This window comes from Bos javanicus, chromosome 11 (genome assembly GCF_032452875.1).
Source record: "Bos javanicus breed banteng chromosome 11, ARS-OSU_banteng_1.0, whole genome shotgun sequence".
NCBI classification, from domain to species: Eukaryota; Metazoa; Chordata; class Mammalia; order Artiodactyla; family Bovidae; genus Bos; species Bos javanicus.
This window is the reverse complement of record NC_083878.1, coordinates 85,645,181-85,668,336: the sequence shown is the minus strand read 5'-3', so window position 1 is coordinate 85,668,336 and position 23,156 is coordinate 85,645,181. Positions and strand designations below refer to the sequence as shown.

The window sequence follows — 23,156 nt, the reverse complement described above, 5'->3', positions numbered from 1 at the left end:
TGATGGTGCTGATGGTGCTGCTGATGGTGGTGGTGGTGATGATGGTTCTGCTGATGGTGGTGGTGATGATGGTGGTGCTGCTGATGGTGGTGGTGGTGGTGATGGTGGTGGTATGATGGTATGATGGTGGTGGTGATGATGGTGCTGATGCTGGTGGTGGTGATGATGGTGATGGAAGTTACACAGTGGTAGCAGTTCATAGTAGCTGCAAACATTTTTAGTAGAAGCTGAGAGCTATTTGTGAACAACAGGCCTATTTTCATCTTATGGGCACCTACGGGAAGATCCCCTGGAGAAGGAAATGGCAACCCACTCCAGCACTCTTGCCTGGAAAATCCCATGGACGGAGGAACCTGTTAGGCTACAGTCCATGGGGTCACAAAGAGTCGGACACGACTGAGCGACTTCACTTTTTCACTTCAATCCTGTCACTGCTCAGGTTTCTCTCTTTGCCTTGGCTGCTAGAGAACACAGAACAAAAACTGTAGCTTACCTCTTGTCCAGGATCATACAGAATGCAGTTATATGGACTGACCTTTCCCTACATTTTCTCTTTCCTTCTTGTTCATGGTTTCCCTTCTTATTTTTCTTGCTGCATCATGTCTTTTGGTGGATGCTGATTATTATTTGTGGTGTGGAATCAGGTGTGGGGGAAAAACATTGTCCAATGCAATTGTCACAACAAGTTATGGCATAGGTATTATTACTCTCATTTTATACATAAAAAATGAGTTTCAGAGAGGTAAGATGCCTTTCCAAAGTTGCACAGCTTGTATGTGGGAGACCTTGGTTTCAAAAACAAAATGATGCTACTTTAGAGCCCACCCAGGACACCCTATTTCCTCCTTGCAGGTGCCTTTTAGTCTTTTCTGTTTTTAATTGTACAGCTACTTTGTTTTCATTAATTTTCTGTTTTTGAGTTGCTCAGTCATGTCCAACTCTTTGTGACCCCATGGACTTCAGCACACCAGGGTTCCCTGTCCATTTCCATCTCCTGGAGCTTGTTCAAACTCATGTCCACTGAGTCACTGATGCTGTCTAAACATCTCATCCTCTGTCATCCCCTTCTCTTCCTGCCCTAAATCTTTCCCAGCATCAGGGTCTTTTCCAAGGAGTCAGATCTTCACATCAGGTGGCCAAAGTATGGGAGATTCAGCTTCAGCATCAGTCCTTCCAATGAATATTCAGGACTGATGTTTTTTAGGATTGGTTTGATCTCCTTGCAGTCCAAGGGACTCTCAGGAGTTTTCTCCAATACCACAGCTCAAAATATCAGTTCTGCAGTGTTCAGCCTTCTTTCTGGTCCAACTCTCTCATCCATGCATGACTACTGGAAAAATCATAGTTTTGACTGTACAGACCTTTGCTGGCAAAGCAATGTTTCTGCTTTTTGATACGCTATGTAGGTTGATCATAGCTTTTCTTCCAAAGAGCAAGCGTCTTTTAATTTCATGGCTGCAGTCATCATCTGCAGTGATTTTGGAGCCCAAGAAAATAAAATCTGTCATTCGTTTCCATTGTTTCCCTATCTATTTGCCATGAAGTGATTTTTTAAATTAATTCATTAGTTTATTTTTGGCCACGCTGGGTCTTTGCTTTGTTACATGGGCTCTTTGTTGCTGCTCTAGGGCTTTTCTCTCGTTGTGGTGAGTGGGGGCTACTCTCTAGCTGTGGTATGCGGGCTTCTCATTGCAGTGGCTTCTCTTGTTGCAGAGCATGGGCTCCAGGGCTCATGGGCTTTCACAGTTGTAGCACAGCCTCAGTGGTTCTGGAGCATCGGCTTAGTTGCCCTGCAGCATATGGAATCTTCCTGGACCAGGTATCAGACCCATGTCCCCTGCTTGGCAGGTGGATTCTTAACCACTGGACCATCAGGGAAATCCAAGCCTCCCAGTCTTGAGAGTCTAGTATTCTTGTTCCACCGTCTGAGGATAGGCGGGTGCGTGGTGGTAGCAGAGGGGACCCCAGGATCTCTATCCTGAGTGCTGATCACCACTGGACCTCCTCACCATGCAACCCATTCAAACTCTACCTCCCACCTCCTCTCCTTTCACATAGGGATCCCCGGGGCTTGTGTGTCTCTTCCATCAGCCACCCCAATTCTCTGTGGGCTAAAAAAGTGTGGTAGTCACGTGGCTGCAGGTTTGGTCAGTAGTTGACCTCACCCACAGCTTTTGTTGTTGTTCAGCTGCTTTCTTTCATCTAATCCTCACAGTAACATGATGATGTAGGTCCTTTTTTGATCTCCATTTTAGAGATGGAAATACTCACAGAAGGGTTAGATAAACACCATGCATCCATTCACTCAGCAAAGAATGAGCAAACCAGAATTTCAATGCTGATGTGCTTGCTGCAGAACCCATGATCTTCACTGCTGTGCACACAATCGTATTATTCCCCACTGACTCCTGTCCTGTGTCCCAGGATGGGGTTCAGGGACCTGAGCTGAGGACTAGGTAGCATTTACAATGACCCGTCTTACCTCTCAGCCCTCCTTCCTGAGTCTGGATAGATTGGATTCAACTCTGAGAGCCTCTTAGTGCTCCAATTATATTGTAGGTTTATACTGGTTTGGTTTCAGATTGTGAGGCAGGAGACAGGAGTCTCAAACCTATCCCATCTCTTTTCCTGCCCAGTTAACCTCTGCTCACAAGAGCTGTGCCTTTAGTGGGACGCCCAAGCCTGGAAGAACCTCCAGCTGAAGCCAGCCAAGTCTCATTCAGCCTTCAAAGGCCCACCTCAAGGAAATGCCAGATCCCAGTATCAGATCCTGGTCCAACTCATGCAAACCACACAAGTCCAGGGCGATTGAGGCCATGGAATTCTGAGTCGAGATCAAGTGGCTTAATACTAAAGGAAAACATTTCCAAAGTTTTCTTAGAGAGAAAGTAAAACAGTGATGGTATTGAATTCTCCAGCTTGCTAATTCATTCCTATTTGATCAGTTCTTGATAGGATGTCATGTCTGAGTGTCCCAGCCCACAAATTTATAGTCAAAGAAGTCAGTGTTTTTACATGGATCAAGCAGACGCCAGAGACAGACTTGGACCCGCCCAGCACCAAGTGAGGAAATTTTCCATACCAGATCCTGGGGTAGTTGATTTTGCATAGATTCTCTTATTAATCTCACAAATGCTTTGTATGGTCCAATATTTTTGGCCACACTTTATAGATTTGGGCATGAAGTTTATAGAAGAAGGAAGAGAAATAACATTTTATGGATCCTAGAAAGTGGTAAGTCCAGTGCTTTGCAATCATGCTCTCAGGTTCAAATACATCCTCTGCTTCTACTTCCAAGTGAACCCACCATCACAACAGGGCTCCTCGCTGGGCAGAAGCACTGTGTCAAGAGAGGAGGGCATTTCCTTGTGGAGATACTGGGGGTGCTATTTGACACAGTACTACTGCACTCTACATGGTACTGGAAAGTGCACAAAAGCACATCCACTTGTACGAGTGTGACAAAGCACGCTGGACATGTGAACCAACATACAGGATAGGACATAGCAACACATATTTGCATCTTTGACAGTTTGCAACTTGAAGATTCCTTCAAGTAGGGGACTTACTGTATATCCTTCAGTCTTGGTGAGGGTGCTGGAGGGGATAGCCCAATGTTCATTACCTAAGCCATTTGCAATCCTGGCTCATAAAAACCTTGCACATATAATCATCACCTTGTTTACCTTCTGTATGGAAAGAATTGAACGACCTAGGAAAGGGCAGAGCCACAAGATGAGGAGTTTGGGGTCCCGAATGACTGGTGGAGCAGAATTCTCCAGACAGAAATGAGCAATGAACAGACCCTCGCTGGGTTAAGCCAGAGAGATCAGGATGGATTTGTAACTTACAGCAGTTGGCTTACCTTAATACTGGTGGGAAGACGAGGAGATTGAGGGGAACCCTGGGAAGATTCGGGGTCTGCAGAGCTTCAGTGTAATCTCAGAGAGAGGGGAGACATATAACCACAGCCTTAGGAAGCAGAATGTGGATTCTTCTGCTGATCCTCCTCTGTACACAGACGTCCCTGGTAAGGATCACTAAGGGCTCTGGAGAGTGGAGGAACTGAAGGCACAAGCTCCAGGGTTGGGTTGCTCAGCTTTGCAACTCAGCCCCAAGCTGTCCTGGGGGCTCTGCTTTGCCCAGCACTGGCTCATCCAGGTAGGATCAAAGCCCTGGAATCTTGGTTGTTGGGGATAAACATCTGGGGGTGTGTGCATCATAGACACCCCCTAGAGATAAAGGGGGAGCTAAGCTGGCTAGAGAAAGGTGGTGTGTATGTGTGATTGTCACTGAGGCATGCAGCCCCATGGACTGTAGCCCACCAGGCCCCTCTGTCCATGGGATTTTCCAGGCAAGAATACTGCGGTGGGTTGCCACTCCCTTCTCCAGAGGGTCTTCCCAACCCAGAGATGGAATCTGGGTCTCCGTATTTCAGGTCTATTCTTTACCATCTGAGCCCCCAGGGAAGCCAAATGAAAGGTTACCTAAGCTTTTTCCTTCTCAGTTTTCTGAGTCCCAGATTCCAAACACAGACAAGTAGGAGGAAGGAATCTAAATTTCTACAAAACAGCTCGGCATCCCTTGTTCCTGCAGCACTGGGTGCTTAGTGCAGGCTGGTGGGAGGCGAGGCAGGACCAGGCAGACCTCAGAGGTTTCTCAGGGCCATGCTGATGGGTTCAGTCTTCACTGGGTAGGCAAAGGGGAGACAGTCAAAGCAGCAAGCAGAGCTGCTCCATGTCTCTGATGTCTCCAATGACCCAGATCCGGAAAGGTGGTGGTGGGGTGGCATGTGAGTTTCTATAGGGCACCGGTCCAGAGTGGACATGATGAGGGCAGGATGTGGAGAGCAGCAAGGGGAAGTGCTGATTGGCAAGTGGGGTGCCGCAGGTGAGGGAGGCTCAGGGATTAGTAGCTGTTTCAAGAGTTGGGAGGAGGTGCAGAGAAGACTAAGCAGCGGTGACCCAGGGTGAGCCCAGGGTAATTAGGGTAGGAAATTAGGAAAATTCTGTAGTTTCCTCATTGCACCCTCAGGACAGAGGCTGTGCTTTTCTCAGCTCTGCACTGGCAGTGCCTGGCAGAGCACGTGTGGGCTGAATTGAATCCATTGCTTCTCTGAGCCATCTTCTCTTCGACTTCAGCAAACCAGTTCTTTTGCTCTGCCTGAGGTTCCTAGAACTCTGGCAAGGACCTGGAATGCCAGAGACTATGTGGCTTCTATCCAAGGACAGCTCTCAGTGACCTGGACAGAGGCTGTGATGTCACAAGCAAAGGACACTGTCCAGAGCTACCAGTTGCAGACCCAGACCAGGTTGAGGGTTGCTGGATTTAGCAAATAAAAATACAGTGCGCCCAGTTAAAATTTGAATTTAAGATAATAAAATAAATACATTTTTAGTATCACAATGTGTCAAAGGGCTTCCCAGGGGGCACAGTGGTAAAGAATACCCCTGCCATGCAGGACATGCAAGAGATGTAGGTTTGATCGCTGGGTTGGGAAGACCCTCTGGAGAAAGAAATGGCAACCCATTCCAGTATTCTTGCCTGGAAAATTTCATAGACAGAGGAACCTGGTGGGTATAGTCCATGGAGTTGCAAAGAACCGGACACAGCTGAGTGACAGAGCACACATGGAGATGTGTCAAATATTGCTTGGGACATACTGATTTGTTGTTTATGATTCAAAATTAGCTGGGTGTCTTATATTTTCTTGGCAAGCCTGTCCGGGTCCCTCATTAGCAAAGTCACAGAATGACTTTGCTAATGAGAGTGCCTCCTCCCAGTAGCTAGAAACATCTCTTGTGTTGTTCAGTGTCTAAGTTGTGTCCAGCTCTTTGTGACCCCGTGTACTACAGCATGACTGTCTCCTCCGTCCTCCACTATCTCCTGGAGTTTACTCAAATTCATGCCCATTGAGTCAGGGATTCTACCTAACCATCTCATCCTCTGTCGCCCCCTTCTCTTCCTGCCCTCAATCTTTCCTGGCATCAGAGTCTTTTCCAGTGACTCACCTCTTTGCATCAGGTGGCCAGAGGATTGGAGCTTCAACTTCAGCATCAGTCCTTCCAACGAATATTCAGGGTTGATTTCCTTTAGGGTTGACTGGTTTGATCTCCTTGCTGTCCAAGGAACTCTCAAGAGTCTTCTCCAACACTATAGTTCAAAAGCATCAATTCTTTGGCACTCAGCTTTTTTATAGTCCAACTCTCACATCCATACATGACCACTGGAAAAACCATTGTCTTGACTAGACAGACCTTTGTTGGCAAAGTGATGTCTCTGCTTTTTAATACACTGTCTAGGTTTGTTGTGGCTTGCTGACTCTAAAAAGGGGAGCCTCAGACCCCACTCTGGCCAAGCCCAGGTTCCTCCCACTAACAATTCCCTCACACTTTCTTTCATTCAAAACACTCAGCCCAAGGAGGTGATGGCACATGGGGAGGCAGCTGGGTGTCATCCATCAAGGCCACTCCCAAGGCAGGCTGAAGAACTGCTGTGGTTCCAGACAGAAATGATCATTAGGGTCCTAATGAAGATTTGTGGTGCTGCTGGGGGAGGCTTCAGCCCCTTGTGGTCCCAGGAGATGGTGGGGGAGTGTCCTGAGGGGAGGCTTATGGGAAGGGAGATTCTGGGCATGGGAAGACCTGGGAAGGATGAGCAGAAAGGAGGAGGGAAGAACGTGTGAGCAGAAGGGGTGTCTGAGCTGAGGGCAGAGCTGAAAGGTGGGAAGGAGGATGCGTGCAGGAGTAGGAGGGTCTGAGGCCATCAAGAGCAGAGTCAGGGAAGAGCTGTGAAGACAGTGACAAGCTCGCAGTTAAGGGGCTGTTGGCTTCCTTGGGCTGCTGTAACATGTTAGCACAAAACAACAGAAATGTGTTCTCATATTTCTGGAGTCTAGAGTCTGAAATCATGTTCACTGAGCTGAACTGAAGTCGAAGTGTAGACAGGGCTCTGCTCTGTTTGGAGGTTCTGGGGAGAAGCCAGTCCTTATATCTTCCAGCTTCTGGTGGCCCCAGGCATTTCTTGGCTTATGGTCTCATCACTGTATTCTCTGCCTCCGTGATCAAATGGCCATCCCCACGTTGTTCTCAAAATTCCCTGTTTCTCTCTTATAATATAAGGAGTTATGTGATAGCATGGGGGACCCATTGTGATGATCCAAAGGGAGCTTTTGCTCTCATGATCCTGAGCTTAATCCCTTCCTTTGCCATATGAAGTGATGTTCTCTCTTTAGCCATAGAAAGTGTTACTTAGTGGTCCCGGGATTAGAGTGTGGACATGTTATTTTGGGAGGCACCATTCAGCCCACTCTCTAGTGTGAGGAGGGACTGAGCATCATGTCAGGGTGGGGAAGGTTTCTTCCGGGGTCAACAGGAACCCTGCCCCAGCTTTCATTCCTTCCCTGCATTTTGATGCCTCAAAGTCCAGGCAGAGGAATTCACACGCTCCATAGGAAGAGGTGTGTGCTCCTGGTAGTGAGCACTGGGCCTGGAGTCCCAGTTCTCTCTGTCTTTGACACCCCCCCACCCCGCCCCAGGTGACCTAGGGGGCTGGTCATGCCCCTTTTTGGGACTATCTCACCCACTGCAAATATGGATGTAGGATTGCGTGTTTTAGTCACTCACTCATGTTTAACTCTTTACAGTCCCATGGACTGCAGCCCATCAGGCTCCACTGCCCACAGGATTTCTCAGGCAAGAATACCAGAGTGGGTTGCATGGTCTCTAAGACTTCCCAGGCGGTGCTGGTGATAAAGAACCCCCACCTGCTAATGCATGGGACATAAAAGACGTGGGTTCAATCCCTGGGTCAGGAAGATCCACTGGAGGGGAGCACAGCAACCCACTCTAGTATTCTTGGCTGGAGAATCCCATGGACAGAGGAATCTGGTGGTCTATAGTCCATACAGTCTTAAAGAGTTGGACATGACTGAAGTGACTTAGCATGCATGAGCCCCTTTGACCCAGAAACCAGTTGGTGATGTCCAGTGTCATTTCATGTGGGGAATCTCAGGTCCCTGGAAGTTGACCTCTGTGTGTTTCAGCTTCACTGAGGTGCAGAACCCAATGTTGGCAGTGGTCCAGGCTCAGCTTTTGGACTCACGGTTGATCTTAGCTCTACTGAGTTCTCACTGACAGCATGTCCTGACTTAGCAGTGCAGCACAAACCCAGATCAGTAGCGGGGCCGCTGGAACACAGGGAAGATGGATAAGATTGGCTGTCTGTGACCTTGGGCATGCTGCTGAACTGTCCTCATTTAAAAACAGGATATTTTAAGGGTGGTCGATGGATGAGAATTAGAAGTCAATAATTGCAGAGGGTCCACTAGAATGTTTGCTCTGCTGTGGGTCTCAGCCAGTGGTAACCCTGGCCCTGAGTAACCCCACAAAGGTGGCTCCTGTTTTGTCTTCAATAACACTCCCCCAGCCCAGAGCAACCTTCTCCCAGACACACAAGGCTCACCCCTCACTTCCTCCAGGTGTTCATGACCTTCTTAGAGAAGCCTCGCTGACACCCTGTGTAAACTCTCTACCATTACCCCACCCGCCCTGCTTTATTTTCCTCCCTGAATTTATCACAAGGTAACTTACCAGACATTTCACATGTTTTTCTGGTTATTCATACTTGCCTGTTTCCCTCTTAAAATGTTGGCTTTTAGAGGCCAGGGATGGAATCCTGTTTTATTTCTCCTGGATTCTCACTGAAAACAGTGCCCGAAACACAGTGTGCCTACATGCTTAGTCATATCTGACTCTTGGAGACTCCATGAACTGTAGCTCACCAGGTCCCTCTGTCCATGGGATTCCCCTGGCAGGAATACTGGAGTGGGTTGCCGTGCCCTCCTCCAGGGGATCTTCCTGGATCCTCCAGGGATCTGCCCTGCCCTCCAGGGAATCGGACCTGCGCCTCCAGCATCTCCCACACTGCAGACCCACTGAGTCACCTGGGAAGCCCATCTCGCAATAAGCGCTCAAATATTTGTGGAAAGATAGAATGAGTTAGAGAGTGAAGGGGATGCTCTTGCAGCTGCTGTGTTGAGGATGGGACATTAAGATTGAGGGATAGGAGCTGAAGGAGGAATTAAGAGATGACAAGAGACAGGCAGGAGCTGCTGGAGGCTTGGGGCAGTGGAAGCATTGGGGTGCGGGGGGTGTAGGGACAGGATATACAGCAGGATCAGATGGAGCGTGTGGCAGAAAGAGGACTTCAGGTTTTTTGAAGCATGTAGATGAGTGGAGCTTCTCTTTATTGTGCTGGGATCTCTGGGGGAAGAGCAGGTTTGTGATGCCCACATCCAGGAGCATCCAGGAGCCTTTCGAACTAGGCAGATGCAGGTGAGGATGAACTGTACCAACCTCGGAGGGCTAGGATTCTCCTTCCACTTTCAAGAGGAGTTTGCTGGGGAGTTTTCAGCCATGCTGCTGCTGCTGCTGCTAAGTCACTTCAGTTGTGTCCAACTCTGTGCGACCCCATAGACAGGCAGCCCACCAGGCTCCTCTGTCCACGGGATTCTCCAGGCAAGAATACTGGAGTAGGGCACCCCACTCCAGTACTCTTGTCTGGGAAATCCCATGGACAAAGGAGCCTGGTAGGCTACAGTCCACGGGGTCGCGAAGAGGTGGATACAATTGAGCGACTTCATTTTCATTTTTCACTTTCATGCATTGGAGAAGGAAATGGCAACCCACTCCAGTGTTCTTGCCTGAGAATCCCAGGGATGGGGAAGCCTGGTGGGCTGCCGTCTATGGGATCACACAGAGTTGGACATGGCTGAAGTGATTTAGCAGCAGGAGCAGCAGAGGTCCTTGGAAAGGCAGTGCGCAACAGTGAAAAAGGCTAGACTTCGGAGTTAGACACATGTGGGCTCTGATCTGGTTCTTGTCATTTTCTCATTGGATTCCTTATCTCTCAAATGAAATGGTAACCCTGACCTCACAAGGTGTAGCAGGAGAGAAAGGGGCAGGGCACAACTTTTGAAAGAATGACATAGCCCAAGAATATAACATGAACTGATTAGAATCAAATGGGACCAAAATGACAGACAAAGACGAGACCTTGATCCTCAATCAGCAAATGAAATGACTCACCCAGAGGTGCCATGACAGTTCCAAGGCACTGTTAAAAGACCAAGGAGTGGGTGGTGGCCCAAATCCTGGAAATCTCTGCCCCCTTCCAAAAAAAAGTTGGAATAATCCTCCCACTCATTAGCATATCAAATTAGCCAGCCTATAAAAACTAACCATGCCACATTTCATGGCTTTCGCCCTCTGTGATGGCCCATACTCTGTCTGTGGAGTGTGCTTCTCTCTGAATCTGAATAAATCCATTTCTTACTTATCACTTTGTCTCTCACTGAATTCCTTCTGTGATGAGACATCTAGAACCTGAATTTCGTTAGGTCCTGAAATCAGGTAACATGGGTTTTGGCTGGGTTTGAGTCCCAGCTAATCTGGAACCAGTCTGTTGTTCCATGTCTGGTTCTAACTGTTGCTTCTTGACCTGCATACAGATTTCTCAGGAGGCAGGTAAGGTGGTCTGGTATTCCCATCTCCTGAAGAATTTTCCACAGTTTATTGTGATCTATACAGTCAAAGGCTTTGGCGTAATCAGTAAACCAGGAGTAGGTGTTTTTCTGGAGGAGGCAATGGCAACCCACTCCAATACTCTTGCCTGGAAAATCCCGTGGACGGAGGAGCCTGGTAGGCTGCAGTCCATGGGGTTGCTGAGTTGGATATGACTGAGCAACTTCACTTTCACGCATTGGAGAAGGAAATGGCAACCCACTCCAGTGCTCTTGCCTGGAGAATCCCAGGGATGGGGAAGCCTGGTGGGCTGCCGTCTATGGGGTCGCACAGAGTCAGACACAACTGATGTGACTTAGCAGCAGCTGCAACAGCAGGTGTTTTTCTAGAATTCTCTTGCATTTTTGATGATCCGAAGGATGCTGGCAATTTGATCTCTGGTTCCTCTGCCTTTTCTAAATCCAATTTGAACATCTGGAAGTTCATGGTTCACATACTGTTGAAGCCTGGCTTGGAGAATTTTGAGCATTACTTTGCTAGCATGTGAAATGAGTGCAATTGTGCGGTAGTTTGAGCATTCTTTGGCATTGCCCATCTTTGGGACTGAAATGAAAACTGACCTTTTCCAGTCCTGTGGCCGCTGCTGAGTTTTCCAAATTTGTTGGCATATTGAGTGCAGCACTTTCACAGCATCATCTTTTAGAATTTGAAATAGCTCAGCTGGAATTCCATCACCTCCACTAGCTTTATTCATAGTGATGTTTCCTGAGGCTCACTTGACTTCACATGCCAGGATGTCTGGCTCTAGGTGAGTGATCATACCCTCATAGTTATCTGGGTCATGAAGATCTTTTTTTGTATAGTTCTTCTGTGTATTCTTGCCACCTGTTCTTAATATCTTTGCTTCTGTTAGGTCCATACCATTTCTGTCCTTTATTGTGCCCATCTTTGCATGAAATGTTCCCTGGTATCTCTAATTTTCTTGAAGAGATTTCTAGTCTTTCCCATACTATTGTTTTCCTCTATTTCTTTGCATTGATCGCTGAGGAAGGCTTTCTTATCTCTCCTTGCTATTCTTTGGAACTCAGCATTCAAATGGGTATATCTTTCCTTTCCTCCTTTATATCAACGTACATCAAAGCTGTATATTGTCACCCTGCTTATTTAACTTACGTGAGGAGTACATCATGCAAAATGCCAGGCTGAATGAAGCACAGGCTGAAATAAAAATTGAAGGGAGAAATATCAATAACCTCAGATACACAGATGACATCATCCTTATGGCAGAAAATTGGAGAGGAACTGAAGAGCCTCTTGATGAAAGTGAAAGAGCAGAGTGAAAAAGCTGGCTTAAAATTCAACATTCAAAAAACTAAGATCATGGCATCCAGTCCCATCACTTCATGGCAAATAGATGGGGAAACAATGGAAATAGTGACAGACTTTATTTTGGGGGGCTCCAAAATCATTGCAGATGGTGACTGAAGCCATGAAATTAAAAGATGCTTGCTCCTTGGAAGAAAAGCTATGACCAACCTAGACAGCATATTAAAAAGCAGAGACATTACTTTGCTGACAAAGGTCTGTCTATTTAAAGCTATGGTTTTTCCAGTAGTCATGTGCACATATAAGAGTTGGACTATAAAGAAAGCTGAGTGCCAAAGCATTGATGCTTTTAAACTGTGGTGTTGGAGAAGACTCTTGGGAGTCCCTTGGACTACAAAGAGATCCAACCAGTCCATTGTAAAGGAAATCAGTCCTGAAAATTCATTGGAAGGACTGATGCTGAAGCTGAAACTCCCATACTTTGGCCACCTGATGTAAATATCTGACTCCTTGGAAAAGACCTTGATTCTGAGAAAGATTGAGGGCAGGAGTAGAAGGGGACGACAGAGGATGAGATGGTTGGATGACATCACTGGCTCAAATGACATCAGTTTGAGCAGGCTGTGGGACTTGGTGATGGACAGGGAGGCCTGGTGTGCTGCAGTCCATGGAGTTGCAAAGAGTCAGACATGACTGAGTGACTGAACTGAACAGACTGAGTGCCAACCATAGTGGATTCAAGTCCCAGACTGGATTTTGGCTGGGTTTGAGTCCAGCACATGGGTTCAATTCCCAATCTGTGGTAAACGGTTTCAAAGGTACCGTGAAGTTCAAGTGACACATCTCTAAGACCCAAACACTGTGGCAGGCACAGAATATAGAGTCAGTAATTACTGATTTTCTCTCTGACCTCACTGTGACTTCACAGTCTCTCTACAGACAGAGTTGCATGATGGTAGGGGGTTTTTAATGTTCTTTACTTATGCGCATTTGAGAAAACATTTCAGTGCAAATATGCCCCACAGATTGTTATGAAAGGCCATTTAATATGTACCAAATAAAAATGTTAAAAGGAAGATCTATTGCTTTGCTCAGTGTCACTTGATTATATTATACAGAAAGAATTAGAATTAGTCTCTTTCTCTGCCATCACCTTTCTGTTCGATTTTCTCACACCAGGTGTTCACATTCCAGAGAGAAAACTTCCTCTCCTAAGTCTGACATTTTCCAACGTGTTGATACATACCCAATGGAGTGATTCTACAGAAGAGGGTGCCACTCACAGCTCTGACCTGAATGAAGTGGCTCCCTGAATTCTATTAATGTCCTAATGAATATACTCAAGTTAACGGTGTCAGAGTCTTGCTACGCACACCTGCAGCTGAGAGGACAGTATGGGTCTGGAGTGAGTCTGAATTTTCCTTCCACAAAAATAATTTTGGCAGATGGGGATCAATATCTTCCTCCCATATGTTTTAAATTCTCTATAAAGGATAATTGAAGACACCCATCTCAGCAGTGCTGTTCGATGTGAATGCCTTCAGCAATTCTAAAAAGGTAATTTGGAAAAGGAAGGAGACTGACACTTGGCTCATGTCTACTATGTATCAAGTCTGTGTTATGCACCTTTGCATATGTTATCTCATGTAATCTGCACAACAGCTTGGTGGGGAAGCTAACGTCGGGCTTGCTTTTGTTGCATGGGAGACTGAGGCTCAGAGAGGTTAAGTCACTTGCTTAAGATCACATAGTCATTATTAGTGCATCTGGGTTCTGAAGCCTGTGTCGTCTGACTGCAAAGCTTGCTCTCTTGAGTCTCGTCTTATACTCTGCTCACTTCATCTCTAATTTTCCACCTCTCCCACCTCCAGGCTCGTTTTCATTGAGAACTTGGGCTAAATCAGTGGAGAAACCCGAAACTCTGAGACCAGATTTGGAAAGAACCTTCATGGCCCAAACTTATACTTGGACCACCTCCATTTCATCTTCAGTTAAACTGCGTCAGTGTCCTTATTTCCTTGTGTGTAAACGGAAGCCAAGTTGGACAGAGGTGTCTGTGACCTTGGACCTGGGGAGATTTTGCCTCTATTCTAGGAAATGCGTCTCCTTCTCGGGAGGTGAGAGGGAGGTAGTTCCTGCCAGGGGAGATGGATTCTTTCCATTGCTGACTGATCATCTGGGCAGCCTCCCAGCTGAGCTCTCAGGGCGGCTCCTCCGTGCTCTGCTGCCTGGTTCCTGTTGGGGTTAGATTTGGCTCTGGGTTTCCCTCTGCCCATTAATCTTCATTTTAGTTTGTCGCTATAAAGATACATCTTGAAACATTCAAGAAGTGAAGGAGGAGTTCATCCGTGTCATAGACAGCATGCTTCAAGGGTTACTATTCCATCAACCTGGCCAACTTGGACGTCAAAGCATATACCCCGGGAGGAAGTGGCCTTGGAGGTTTTCCTTGCTTTTCACCATGTCCTCAACTCCAAATTTGTCCAGAGCAGCAATAACCCATTTTATTATTGAGTCTATGACCAAGAGGACAGGAATGCCTTCTATGGCCCTGAGAGCGTCTCTGATCCCAGGGTATTCCCAACTATCACGGTCCCCAGACCATATGCCTTCAGCACTTCACTGTGTGAAGTCCTCTGCCTGGAGCCAGTGGATCTCTTCCAGACCCTGCAGACCCACTGGCAGTTCCCTTGATGTCCATGTCATTATTATGAGTCAGTCTCCTTGGTCTCAGGACTCACACTGCTTCTGCCTCTCGCACATTTGTTAAACTCATAAGTGCTGCTAATCACTAACTGTACACTGATATGACCTATATTTCTATAGGGGGAATTCCAGATAAGGGAGAAGTTCTGACAATTGGTAACTTTGGATTGAATGAAGATGCCTTCCTTAGAAAGTGGAGCACTTTTGATGTAGAGGAATGAGAGTCTTTGGAGAGTGTGTTCCCTAATTTCAGCTTCCAGAAAAATGCCTTCATGGGGCCAGAAGCAAAGGGGATTAACACTAACTGAGTTCCTGCAGTCGAGTTCATATGTTCGTGGCCTTTGCTATCTACTTTATTTACATTGGGGCTTCCCTGGTGACTCAGAAGGTAAAGAGTCTGCCTTCAGTGCAAGGAGAGGGTTCAATTCCTGGGTTGGGAAGATTCCCTGAAGAAGGAAATGGCTACCCACTCCAGTATTCTTGCCTGGAGAATTCCATGGACAGAGGAGCCTGGTGGGCTACTGTCCATGGGGTCACAAAGAATCAGACGTGACACACTGTCTGATTTAATTTGTGGCGAGCATAGCCTTACTTTGCAGAAAGGAAAACTCAGGCTCAAGGAAAGTAAGTGGGTGAGCATGCAGAACTTTCAAATGGGATTGTGCCTGGAAAGACTGAATGGAAACTATCGTCAGGCTGCTGAGATGTTTCACAAGGTGATTAGTGTTGAGGCACAATTTTTATGGCTTAAGGTATAACCTTTAGCTTTCTGGTTGAATCAATTCACCAAGATTATGCACCATCTCTTGGGGCAGACTCACATTAACCAAACTTATAAAGGCTTATGTAAAACACCATGGTGTCAATGTATTAAGTAAGAATGGGAGTCACACCTCACACAACGGCCAAAATACTTGCAGTGACCCAAATGGCACCTTCTCTTCTTGTTGTCAAGTTACACTGGAGGATAAATTATAATTGGAAGGTTCCTTGATGAAAATACAGAGTATGATTAGGTAGTTATGCAATGCAAGTGTCCCATGGTCTTGGACTCTAGTGGCCTCTGGCCCCCATTTTCATAAAGGGGCTAACTTTTGGCACAGAGGTTGGACAGACTGACCCTTAGACCTGGATTCCATCTCCCCTGGTCATTACTACCCTGTGACTCTCCACTTCCAGGAATGACCGAGTGCTCCTCTGCTTAACTTGAGTTATATTAATGTCACCAGTTATTAATACCTTGGCTTATAAACCATTCTATTTTTTCCTAGTTATCTTTCAACATCCCAGCTCTGACCTGGTATTTGCAGTGCTATTACTAACTCTGCTATTTATTCTCTAATTTCCAAATTGTTGGCAACCCCTATAGCTTTCCCTTGTAGAGATAATTTCTGTGCTGTAGGATTTGGGGAATGGTTAAGTGAGAGACAATATATGGTAAGAGAGCCCAGAGTGAGGCAGCTGATTCTTCTGTTCTTTTCTTTCCAGAGGGTTCAGTTCAGTTCAGTTCACTTCAGTCGCTCAGTCATGTCCGACTCTTTGCGACCCCATGAATCACAGCACGCCAGGCCTCCCTGTCCATCACCAACTCCTGGAGTTTACCCAAACTCATGTCCATCGAGTCGGTGATGCCATCCAGCCATCTCATCCTCTGCCATCCCCTTCTCCTCCTGCCCCCAATCCCTCCCAGCATCAGAGTCTTTTCCAATGAGTCAACTCTTCGCATGAGGTGGCCAAAGTATTGGAGTTTCAGCTTCAGCATCAGTCCTTCCAATGAACACCCAGGACTGATCTCCAGAAGGTTAAAACTATATAAAAATGCCCTACCTAGATCACTATCTCACTGATGTCAGAAGGCAGAGTTAAATTATGATTTCTACCTCATATCACAAACTGTGGAGCAGGGAAAAGTTTTTCCCTCACTTAAAAAGAGACTATTTACTAGCAATGATGGTCTCTCTTTCCACATATGTGACTTTGATTACATTTTATAGAATCTCCATGTTGGAGACCATTTTTCTCAAACCTACTGCCTGTCAGTGGAGCTGGTCCAATGTCGTCAGAACAGAAGCAGCATCACTAGCCAAGGAGGACTTGACATTTCCTTCTGCTCATACTTAGCTTTAAGAAAGCCTTTACTGCCGTAGAACTTCAATGTCCACGGTGATACCTTGAGTTTGGGCTTCAAAGAGGGGAAAGAGCAAGAAAGATGGCACCTAACTACCCATACGAGGTGTCATGGTGTTGACCAAGGTAGACATCCAAGTTCTATGCCTTCCAGACTTTGTATTTCTCCATTTAAAGAGTGAGGCGGTAATCTCCTGATAATATCAATTAATATTATCATTAATAAACAACACTTTGAAGTGTTTCATACTTGATTATCACATTTGATCCCTGATGAGGGTTTTTTAAATTTTAATCCCATTTTATAAATTAAAAAATGGACAGCAGATGCATCATATAGCCATTCAATTAGCAGAGACATATCTCTGTTGACTCCACATTCAGGACTCTTTTCAGGATTCCATGTTTTTTCCTCATTTCTGGGTTCAAGTTCACCTCTGGCCCTTAGAATGAGTTTAGTATGAGGACTAGGAAATACATAACATGGGTCACTGTCCAGGTTAATTTTATTTTATGTGTCAACTTGCCTAGACCACAATACTTGGGTATTTGGTTAGATGTTATTTCAGATCATCCTGTGAAAATATTTTTTAGATGAGGTTAACACTTACATCTCGGAGAAGGCAATGGCAACCCACTCCAGTACTCTTGCCTGGAAAATCCCATGGGCAGAGGAGCCTGGTAGGCTGCAGTCCATGGAGTTGCAAAGAGTTGGACATGACTGAGTGACTTCTCTTTCACGCATTGGAGAAGGAGATGGCAACCCATTCCAGTGTTCTTGCCTGGAGAATCCCAGGGACGGGGAGCCTGGTGGGCTGCCATCTATGGGGTCACACAGAGTCGGACATGACTGAAGCGATTTAGCAGCAGCAGCAACACTTACATCTGGAAATGCAGGAGACCCCGGTTGAATTCCTGGGTCTGGAAGATCCTCTGCAGAAGGAATAGGCTACCCACTCTGGTATTCTTGGGTTTCCCTGGTGGCTCAGATGGTAAAGAATCTGTCTGCAATGTGGGAGACCTGGGTTGAGTCCCTGGGTTGGGAAGATCCACTTGAGGAGGGCATGGCAACCCACTTCAGTATTCTTGCCTGGAGAATTCCATGGATGGAGGATTCTGGCGGGTTACAGTCCATGGGGTCTATATTCAGATGAGATTTTGAACTTAGAGTTGGTGCTGGAATGGATTAAGAATTTAGAGGCTGTTAGGATGAGGTGAGTGTATTTTATATGTGAGAAGAACGTACATCTTGTGGGACCAGAGGATGGAGTGTTATGGGTTGGATGGTGTCTGCCCAAATTCGCAGGTTGAAGTCCTAATTGCCCAGGACCTCAGAATATGGCTGCATGGGGAGACAGGGCCTTTAAAAAGTTAACTATGGTGAAATGAGGCTCTACAGTGGGCCTTATCCAGTAAGACTAGCGTCCTTCTGAGAAGAGGAGATTAAACACGGACACATAGACTGAGGGGTGACCATGCACAGACACAGTGAGAAGACCATCTGTCAAATCAAGAAGAGAGGCCTCGGGAGAAACCAAACCTGCCAGTATCTTGAGCTTGGACTTGAAGCCTCCAGTTCAGTTCAGTTCAGTTCAGTTCAATTGCCCAGTCATGTGTCCAACTCTTTGCTACTCCTTGGACTGCAGCATACCAGGCTTCCCTGTCCATCACCAACTCCTGGAGCTTGCTCAAACTCATGTCCATCGAGTTGGTGATGCCATCCAACCCTCTCATGCAGATGAGAAGCCTCCAGACCTGTGAGAAAACAAGTTTCTGTTGTTTAAGCCACCCAGCCTTTGGTATTTAGTTATGGCAGCCGAGCAAGCTAATAGGTTACCAACATCAATTAAATAATTTAGTGGGAAGGGGAGTTAGCCACAGCATTTTATTGGCATGAAGATGACAAATCTTGGTTATTTGATCAATTTTGTTATTTCAAACTTGGTACTGCCTAGACCCAACTTTAATTATATGTTCCTTTATCTCTGGGTTTTTTTTTTTTTCCATATAAAATCATTTTCTCTCAAGTTTATTGCCTTTATAGCCTGGGGAATATTTGCTTCTGAGGATCGTATATCAAATCTGTTTCATTTTGGAATATCTCTCTTTCTTTGTAAACAAAATTATACTCTGATTTTAAGTGCAGAACCTTTTGGAAGGAAAAGCCTGCTTTGAATTCTAATGAAGTTTTCTCTTATTACATTTCATCGCTGTTACATTATTCAAGACTTCTACTTGGAGGTTTGTTTGCAGACACTATGTGGAACCAAAGTGTCCAAAATTAGCTGTTTTCCACCAAAAGGGATTGTAGGACTAAGGAACCTTCCCTTTGGAGAAATTCTTGAAATCTTTCATTTCTCTCCGTGAACTTTTTAAAGAACCCTACCTGGTATGGGGATCTTTCCCGCCCCTTCCCAATTCTGAGTTTTAAATGCCCAAGTTCCAACATTTAAGCACAAATACATATGAAAAAAATGACCAAAAGTTATTCCTAACAGACATCTCATTTTCTGGCTGTAGTTAGCTCTGAATATGAGAAATAAGTGAAAGGCTGAAAGAGAACCCTGTCAATATTTGTCAATAGACTCAAGGATAATCTCATGACACTTTAGTTCATGAAAAACATCATTTCTCATTAATTCACTTTTTTGATTAACCAGAAAATATTTCTGGTTTCACCTTTAAAAAAATTATAAATATTAAAAAAATATTGTGACCAAATTCACAAAATAATGAAACACTATGTTGAAGAAAATCAATTTTTGTTTTGTGATAATTAACTTTATTGGAACCACTGAAGATTATCCAGAAAAGTGTAGGAGATCAGATCAAACTGTAGGAGTTTGCATAATACTCAGAGGATATTTGTTCATATCTTCTATCTTTAAAGTAAGTGCTCTCCAAAGCTCCCCTCACCCCCCAAAACCAAATAAACAAAAACAGACCACTTCAGATCCTGATTAGTTGGATTCCAGGAGGATTTGGCCTCACAGGTATTTGGTGGGTGGTTATAGTTCTGTTGATGGGGCTTCCCAGGTGGTGCTGGTGGTAAAGAATCTGCCTGCAATGCAAGAGATGTGGGTTCAATCCCTGGGTCAGGAAGATCCCCTGGAGCAGGAAATGGCAGCCCACTCCAATATTCTTGCCTGGAAAATTTCAAAGGCAGAGGAGCCTGGTCGGCTACAGCCCATGGGGTCACAAAGAGTCAGACACAACTGAGCAACTGAGCACATTATAGTTCTATTGATGGTGTATTTGATGCGCACAATTCAGGAAAAGGAAGAATCCCAGTTCTGTCACTTTCCCATTATATGTCCTTGGCCAAGTCATTCAAATTCTGAGCCTTGATGGGAGAATAATAATATCTGCCTCACAAATTCTCATGTGCATCAAATGAGATAATGGATGTGGATTTGCTCTTTAAGCCATAACTGGGCTATGCAGATGTTAATCATTATTTTCAAACAGCATCTGCGACCTAGTTTTGATTGTGGTTTACTTTTGGAGAGAAGAGAATTATAAATGCCTCTTGGCTCATCTGGAAAAAACCTAATCCAGTGATTTTAACTACCAATGATCACGTTAAAGGCAAAGACCCTGCTACAACAGAAGACTGACTCCAAGGACTGTTCTTATTTTCTAATTTCTTATTTGCTAATTAATTATAAGTAGCATTTCCATCAGCACACTACATTTTGAAAAATCCATGTAAATAAAAATTATACCCTTCTACAGACTACCTCCTCTAGATTCTCCTGCTTTGTTCAGCTTGGAAAAGGAAAATATATCTTGGAACTTTTCCATATTCAAAAATTTCCATCATTTGTAAGGAACTTGCTTTTGTCACTTGTATGTTGTTTCTAGAACAATTTTTTTGGATAATTCTTCTGTTATGTGTATTTTCCATTTAGATGGTTTTGTATAAGGAACTTTTTTTTTTTATTGTTCATTTGCCATATGGGAGAGATTAATTGTTAAAAATCCCCAGGAAATTAACCTCTGGTTCACAATATTGCATATCAGATGGAATTCTTCAGGATGACCTCATTTTTTCCATCCCAAACTGTCCATTCAGACATCTTATCAGGGAATCATTATAATGATTTTCTGGTTCAGGCAATATTTTGATAGAATTCAGAGAAAGGAACTGCACAGAAGACCCCCGCCAAGCTTGCCCACCTAGTTGACTTTGGATTTTTGTGCATAGTTAAATTCATACACCTTTTTATCTGTCATCAGTATCTCTGTCTTTATGTTTTAGATCTGACATTGGATTATTTACAAATTTTTGCTCTCACTTCATTTTTGCTGCCCTCTTATAATAGTGTTCTCCAGGTTATGAGCCCCTTTTCTTCTTGTGTTCTGGGGAAACCTCTGGTAGTCGGTCCATCCCAGTGCATAGTTCTCTGAGTTTGAGCTTCTGCGGTGTAGGAGGAAGGGTAGAGGGGGTGGGTTTCAGGACCTAATTTCTGGTTCTGCCATTAATGAAGTCCAGAGTGTTGCCAATGTCTCTAACCCTTTCTGGGCCTCCAAATAAAGTGTGTGGAGCAGCTATTCTCCAAGATTGTTTCCAAGTTTAGATTTTTCATGGTTGTCATGTACATAGTACATGGGAAGATATGGGTTTCAAAGCCCAGCAGACCTGGGCTTTATGGTGTTGGGAAAGGTGACTAAAATTCTTTAAGCCTCGTTATTCTCTGTCTGTAAAAAGGGATGTTTCTGTTCACCTCAAAAGGATGAGGATTGAACAGGTTTATGTGTACAATGGGCTTTCCAGGTGACTTGGTGGTAAAGAATCCACCAGCAGTGCAAGAGATATGGGTTCGATCCCTGGGTCAGGAAGTTCCCCTGGAGGAGGAAACGGCAACCCACTCCAGTATTCTTGCCTGGGGAATTCCATGGACAGAGGAACCTGGTGGGCTACAGTCCATGGGGTTGCAAAGAGTAGGACACAACTGAGCAATTGAGCAGCAATAACAACAAATGTATACAAAACTCTGTGATACAGAAAAGAGATAGTAAATGTGGTTTCCCATCTCCTCTTCCTATCCCATTCCCACCCCTTTGGGAAAAAAAAATAGAAATAGAATAACAAGGCATATTTTGCAGTGGAAAAGGAAATCTGTCAGCTTGGTCCCTTTTACCTGGCAAACTCTTGGAGAAGGAAGAGCTGGAAGGCAGTTCGCCAAGATCTCTAGTTCACTTCTAGCTCTAGGTCTCACTGGCTCTTTAAAGGACTTTTCAAGGGACATCATTCAAGTCTTCTCTAATAAGATTTTCAGAGAAAATTGGGGATGAATAATCTGACAAAAGACACAGGGAATGTTTATGAGGAAAGATGATCTAGGAGAGGCAGCAAATACAGAAAAAAATACTGTGATTTCTAGCACATTTTAATGATTTTACAGACAATGAAGCAGACAGAATATGAGACACTGGGGCCGCTCCAGATATGTGAGGTATAGTCATTGTGCTTTGGTGGCTTTCTTCCCTACAACAGAAGTGATGTGGATACGGACTACACTCCAGAGTAACGTGGCAAATTCAGAAATGACAGCTGCTTTTGGAATGCTTGTCTCACCAAAATTCCCAGTTTTACTCTCTCCCAAATTTCCTGATTGTACAGTGCAGAATCTCAGTACTCCGCATTCTTCACCAAGGAAAGGACTGACACTATGATAGGGTTCAGTGGTGGTGGCTGGGAGCGTGAATTGAGAGCGAGGAATAAAATGTAGTAGTGGAAATGCAAATGTCTGTGTTTGAGGAAAATGAAAAATTAGTCCTTTGTAACCATGCAGCTTGGCAGGCATGGGACTCAGCAAAAAGTAGCTACTGAAATCAGTGTTTCAGTGGTTTGAGAGGACTGTGCACTTCCTAGAAACCAGCTATGGGTCATGGCTACCAGGAAAATCAATTCAAAAGGGAAATGCATTATTTGAAGTACTGTGTGTGTGTCTGTGTGTGTGTTAGTCACTTAGTTGTGTCCAACTCTGTGCTACCCCATGGACTGTAGCCCACCAGGCCCCTCTGTCCATGGAATTCTCCAGGCAAATATACTGGAGTGAGTAGCCATTCCTTTCTCCGGGGGATCCTTCCGACCTATGGATCGAACTCAGGTCTCCTGCATCTTAGGCGGATTCTTAACTATCTGAGCCACGAGGGAAGTCCATTAGAAGCATTATGACTTTTTAAAAGAAATGTTGTTTTTCTTGTGATGTGCATGGCCAAGGCTCTAAGTAGAGAGTTGTGTTCACCTGTGGGGCTACTGGTAGAAAGGAAATGGGTCATGTTAGCCCAGAGGGATCACTGGGAGTTTGCCCCTGCTGGTCACTCTGGAATTAGTTTCTCTATATGTTGCTTGGGGAAGCTCTGCCTATTCCTCAAGACCCTTAAGAACATCTGCACACTTTGTATGTTGTGTTACAGCACATACTGTCCTTTAATCTAATAGTCATTATTGACAGTGTCTTTGTA

General features: G+C 45.1%; 1 long non-coding RNA gene across 1 annotated transcript in view; it reads left to right on the top strand.

Annotated features, from left to right (window-relative positions):
• LOC133257428 (uncharacterized) overlaps positions 1-22,670 on the top strand; it is a 123,027-nt gene extending 100,357 nt beyond the window's left edge. The window contains exons 3-4 of the long non-coding RNA XR_009739554.1: positions 13,029-13,406; positions 13,721-22,670. This is a non-coding gene — a long non-coding RNA (uncharacterized LOC133257428). The remainder of the gene's footprint in view (positions 1-13,028; positions 13,407-13,720) is intronic.
• The last annotated feature ends 486 nt before the right edge of the window (positions 22,671-23,156 follow it).